This window comes from Chiroxiphia lanceolata, chromosome 19 (assembly GCF_009829145.1).
Source record: "Chiroxiphia lanceolata isolate bChiLan1 chromosome 19, bChiLan1.pri, whole genome shotgun sequence".
NCBI classification, from domain to species: Eukaryota; Metazoa; Chordata; class Aves; order Passeriformes; family Pipridae; genus Chiroxiphia; species Chiroxiphia lanceolata.
The window spans coordinates 2,532,736-2,538,735 of record NC_045655.1 but is presented as its reverse complement, the minus strand read 5'-3'; positions in this window follow the sequence as shown (position 1 = coordinate 2,538,735).

The window sequence follows — 6,000 nt, the reverse complement described above, 5'->3', positions numbered from 1 at the left end:
AGGTCCTGTGTGCTCAAGCCACAAGAGCAGAGCCGAGAGCTTTGCCAGGAGGGGCCTGAGCTGGAATTTCCTTCCAGTGCATATTTAGACTAGGAGAGACCTGAGTTCCTGTGGAGTTCACATCTGGGGCTGCTCCCAGCCAGGAGGGGATGCTCAGGAGGCAGAGGAGGGTTGTGTCTGTAGTTATCCACCCAGGGAATTGCAAAGCTCCTGGTGCTTCCACACCTTTGGGTGTTGTGGAGCCTCAGTTAAAGCAGTTGCTGACATTAAAAAACGGATGAAATCCATACCAAATCCATGCAAGCTGCACAGGGTCATGAAACCCCTCTGCCCAGGGGCTGAGCAGGTGAGGAACAGGTGATTTCAAACTGAGAAACAGCTCCTGCTGTGGGGGGACAGTACCCCAGAGCCCTGTTCTGTGGGGCTCCTCTGCCTGGCTCTCCCAGCTCCAGCTGGGCACATAAATCCCATGGATGATGTGTCCCCACCTTCCAAACTTCACAGAGGCATGGACCTATTCCCAGACCCTCTTTTCCTGGGAGAAATCCTGGGTGCATGCACAGGGAGGAGAGTGAAGGGATCCCAGCCCCTCGACACCCTCCTGCAGAAAATGTGCGGAAAGTTGAATTTCTCCTGCTCTCAGCAGCCTCAGGAATTTATTTTATAAAGGATTTTTCAACATGGAAAAAAACCCCAGGCAGACTTTTTGGTGTTTCAGAAGCAAAGGGCACCAAAGGCAATTCCACTGCCTTTCGTGGTCCCCAGCATGGCACAAACCCCGTGAGCCCCCTCACTGCTGCACACCCTCCCCTCCGAGCCTGGCAAAGAGCCACCAGAAAACAGGGAGAATTTGTATATTCCTAAGAAATCTGCCTTCACTCAACCAGATTTGCATAGGTCAAGGTGGAGCCAGGCAGCCACAGCCAAACTCCTTGCAGCTCGAGCGTGGATCAGCCCATGGATCAGCCCATGGATCAGCCCATGGATCAGCCCTTTCCTGCCCTTTCCCATTAGTCATTCCCTGCCTGGGCTTTATTCTTTTTCTTGCAGAAATACTTTGAGGATGACAGCTCTTCCTACAAATGCCTATATTTGCCTGCAAACTTGGATACAGATGTAAAATCCTCCCTTAGTCATTTGGGCTCTTGTTTTAATGGACTTTTCGACCTGAGGACATGAATTTGAAGATGTTCTTAATACAAATTATTAAGAGAGGAGGGGGTGATTTATAAGCCAGCTGGGCTTGCCTGAAAGCAGAGGCTTGATTTGTGGTCCAGCTTGGTGAATTTTATGCTTGAGCCACTTTTAATTTCAAGGGCTCAATGACATGGTGTGTTTGGCTCAGGTGTGGGGCTCTGATTTTCCTCTGTGAAAGGATCTCACTCAGTAGGAGGGTGAAAAGCAGGATAACAGGCCACTGTGCTATTCCCTGCCCAGGGAGTCAGGCTGTGAGCAGAGAATACCTGCTGCTTGTGGTGTTTGGGGGCAGGGGGCAGGTGGGATACCCCTGAGCTCTCTAGTTGCTTGTGGAGAAAAAGCCACCCTGATCCTTGTCAGGCCATGAAATCACCTAATTCCAGGAAGAGTCATAGAATTCTTAAGGTTGGAAAAGCCCTCTGAGGTCATGGAGTCCAGCTTTTCCCCCAGCATCACTATGTCAGCACTAAACACGTCCCCAGGTGCCACATCCCCATGTGTTTTGCACACTTACAGGGATGGTGGTTCCACCACTTCCCTGGGCAGTCCCTTCCAATGCCTTGCTTTACGTTCAGTGAAAATATTTTCCCTAAGAGCCAATCTAAACCTCCTTTGCCACAACTTGTGGCTGTTTCCTCTCATCCTGTCACTGGGTAGAAGAGACCAACCCCCACCTGGCTCCACCCTCCAGTCGGGGAGTTGCAGAGCAACCCTGGGGAAAAGAGAGTCTGAACTTTAATGTGATACAAACCACTACTGCAAAAAGAAAGTCCTATGAAATGTAATCCTTGCAGGGCTCTTTCTTCCTGCCCAAGCAATCAAGACTCATTTTCTGCTCTTGCCACAAGCCTTCTTTGCTTTGCTTCCAGTGTCTGTGGGGTGCCCACGTGCATCACACAGGGCTGGGCTGGCAGTAAAGCTTACACTGGAAATCTGGGCACAGGACAACCTTCCTCGGCTTTGAGAAGGGAATGGATTTTCTTTCCTCTGTCAGGGTTGTCCTATGGCCCTGCAGGACGTGTCCACTGAGCTCCAGGTCTCAGCCTGCTCTGCAGGTCCCACCTCAGTGCCTGCAGCAGCTGGAGCAGCTGTACTTTGGGGTCTGTCCCTGGTGGTCATCTCCTGGTGGTCACGGGGCTGGTGCAGACACCAGAGCAGGGATCCCAGGACAGGCAGGTTTAGGACAGAGAAGGTCCCAAGCTCCTCTCCACCTGTGCCAGCAAGTGCATCAGCCCAGCCTAGAGATGGCAGCTCCTTCCTTGCTCACCCCACATCTCCTGGGTGGCTCTGGACCCTCCACATGACATCAGTACAGCCACCCAAAATCCCCAACGCTCAGCAAGGGCAGTGAGCAGTGGGATGGGCAACAAACTGCCTGGGCACAGGCATAAACTGGATGGAAATCTTGAAAAGTCCTTGGCATCTGATGTAGTTTCCTCTCTGCTAAAAATAGAGACCTTAAACTTGCAAATGAAGGGCAAGAATTCAGAGTTCCCCCTGTAGTGGTGGGAGGAGGGCAGGGTACACTGTTCCATCAGTGCCAGTGTTCACAGCCATCCATGGGCACTGATGGCAACAGGTCACAGAGGAGAGGAAATCAATTTTTGCTGCTTTTAATAAAAATATAAACCCCCAAGCGCTGCTGAGGCCAAGTCCTGTGTTACACACATGTGGCCCCAGGCCTGGAGAGGGACCTGAGTGAGCAGCAGCCACAGGACACACGTGGTCATGGTGCTCGTGGTGCTGCTGGGGGATGAGGATGAGGATGAAGGTGCTGCAGGGCTTGGCATGGGTGGGGGTGGCATCTGGGTGAGGCTGTGGTGTGCAAACTGTGGTCCCATCTTGTAAAAATGGAATGCAAGACCTGGATACCAGGTTGGTTGTTGTGTGGATGCCCTAAAATCATGTAAGAGCACTGCAAGGTCTGGTGGGAGCGAGGGGAGGGGAAAGCAGCCGCATGGAGTGACAAGTCCTGGCGATGGATCTGAAGCCAGAAACTTTGACATTGCCAAAAATTATCCTGGGGATGTTTGTGCTTGATGGCTCTGGGTGAGACCACTCGAGGAGAGGGGCTGAGCTGCTTGCTTGGAGCACAAGGGATGAGGAGCAACTGGAAAACCACGATGGATTTGGGAGCTCATGGGTTGGAACTGCCTGTGGCAGAGGGGTGTGCAGGCCTGATGAGGGGTGACAGCTATTCCTCACCCATCACCAAGGCCAGCCACACCCAGTGCTGTGAGGGAGAGGCTTAGGATTGACCTGAGGGAGCCAAGTCCTTCCCAAGGACCTTCTCAAGCACCTGGGAAAGGACTTGAGGGAACCAGGTCCTTCCCAAGGACCTTCCCAAGGGTTCTGGGGACCCAGGCTCAGGGCTGTGCAGTCCCATGGCTGTCAGCTGAGGAAAACCACTGAGCTGGGACAGATGTGCTGGGAGCAGTGTTACACCCACACCGAGCAGGGCTGGCACATGGGATGGGCTGGGAGGGGGGAGAGGTGATGCCCTGGCTCTTCACCACCCATTCATGGATCATGGGAACATCTCCCCCATCCCTGCCCGTGCAAAGCAAAGCTGAATCTGACACAAAAAAGACCAGGGTTGATGTGCTCTGTGTTACTGAGCCAGGCTGAGTGCCCCAACACGACATTGCTGCACCTCCCTCGTCCAGGGGCCGTGACCTGGCAGCCAGCGGTGCCAGGTTGTCTTATCCCAAGTCCTCTCATCCCAAAATGTCACCATTTGAATGGCAAGGAAAGCATCCAACTCTCACTTCATAGCACTGATGGCAGGTGCTGGAGCCTGGAAGCACCTGAGACAACTTTTTTGTGGTGTCCAACAATTAAACCTGCCCAGCTCCCACTAAACCCGACGGTAAAATTCCCTCCTGGTTTCTGGCAGCAAAACTGGGGAGATGGTTGAGTTTTGCCAACCTGGGCAGGTGCCAGAGCGCTGGACACTGGGGGAGGTGGAGCAGCACTGCCCAGCTTGAGGAGTCCCAGTTCAAATCCTTGCCAAGGTGCTTCCAAACAGGACAGTCCCTGGGATCTGTAGCAGGAGGCTGTGCTTGGAGCTATGGAACCAGGAGCAGGGGCTGGCAGACCAGGAGCTGGCCCAAACCCAGAGGTGCTGCTCCAGGAACACCCAGCCAGTGTCCCAGGAGGGGTGCTGGACCCACAGGGGTGCAGTGGGGCACCATGTGTCCCCAGAAATTTGGGAACTGGTCCCGGGGCTGAATGGCTTCCTCAGGAACATAGATGGAAATCGGGACAGCCCCGACGCCTGTTCGAGGAGACAGCCCCGCCAGCCGGTCCCACACACACAGCGCTGGCAGTAAATTCACTTTTTACTTGCTTTTTCCAGCTCCAGTGGTTGCTCACACCACCCTGTAACACCAGCACGGTGAATCATGTTCCCGTTATATCCCGCTCTATCCCAGCGCGGCCCCAGAGCGCTCCGAGGTGGTTTTGGTGCCCGTTCCCCTCTTCGGAGAGGAGGGGTGACACCCGGGGAGGTGACACTCGGGGAGGTGACACCCGGGGAAGGTGACACCCGGGGAAGGTGACACCCTTCCCACCGCAGTCCCACATTCCCAGGGGATGTGCCCGGCTGGCAGGTTGCTCCTGGAGCTTCTCACACGCCGCAGGATTGATCCTCGGAGGAGTTTCCAACCAACCCTCCCAGAAAACTTTCATTGTTCCATTTTTAAATTATTATTTATTTAATTATTCTTTAAAAAAAAAAAAAAGAAAAAAAAAAGAAAAAAGCTTAAGAGCTCCCTCTGCCGGGTTTGGACGGGAGAGGGATTGGATGGGAGAGGATGGGCTGTGGGAGGGACTCGAGGGCAGGCTCGACACAGGGGCCGTGGGGGATGAGGAGGTTTTGTCGGGGGGATCGCTGGTTGACAGTTCCCTAAAGGCTGCCCAGGGGATGCTGCTCCACCATCGGAGAGAAAAATCCCACAGGGATGTTACAGATCCTGCGGTTTTGTCCTGTTGTGCTGAGGCTGCTCTCGGGAACAGCAGGATTTGGGGTGTCCCACTCGCAGCAGCTGCAGAGGAGCTCGGGGGGATCAGTCTGAGCGTGGTTTGTGATGCCTGATGAAGGTCCCACATCCTGGGTGTCAGTGCCAGAGCCCCCAAACTGCCCTGGTCACGATCCTGCCCCAGCTCCTGGCTGAGCCCCACCAACAAGGATCTGCTCTGTGAGCCAGGGATGGAGCAGGATCCAAGCAAAGTCCCCATCCCCTCCTCCATCCAGTCCAGATCCTGATAAAACCAAACTTCAGGGCAAAACCCCACTATTTAAAACATGTGAAATCAGGTGCTCCTGTACCCTGGAGTTGTGTGAAAAGGGGGGTAGTTTTGTCCTCATCCACAGAGATTTTAGGTGATGTTTTGGGTCAGGACCTCGGCCTGCAGGTGGGTTTGGGCACCTCCAGTGGGTTCTCAGGTGCTGGGAAGTGCCTGTGGGACCAGAGGTGACACAAATTCCTTCTGCTACAGGGCCCAGATGTGAGGGAGGGCTCCTACAAAAGCAAAACATAATCCAGCCACTAGTGAAAAGAAACTGGTATGAGTTTTAAACTTTAGAGGAGAGGGATGGATGACAAGCATGGAAGGTCCCAGAGGGGTAGAGGATCTCTCTCTAAGGGGGAAAGTTACACAAACCATAAAAAAGGGCCGGACTCAACACTTGTACACTCAGTAGGAAACCGTGAGTAACTGTCTCCTTTAATCTGGAAACACAAGAGCAGGCAGGAGCAAGGGAGTATGTCCTGTGGCAGAAAAGCTGAATGACTCATGTAC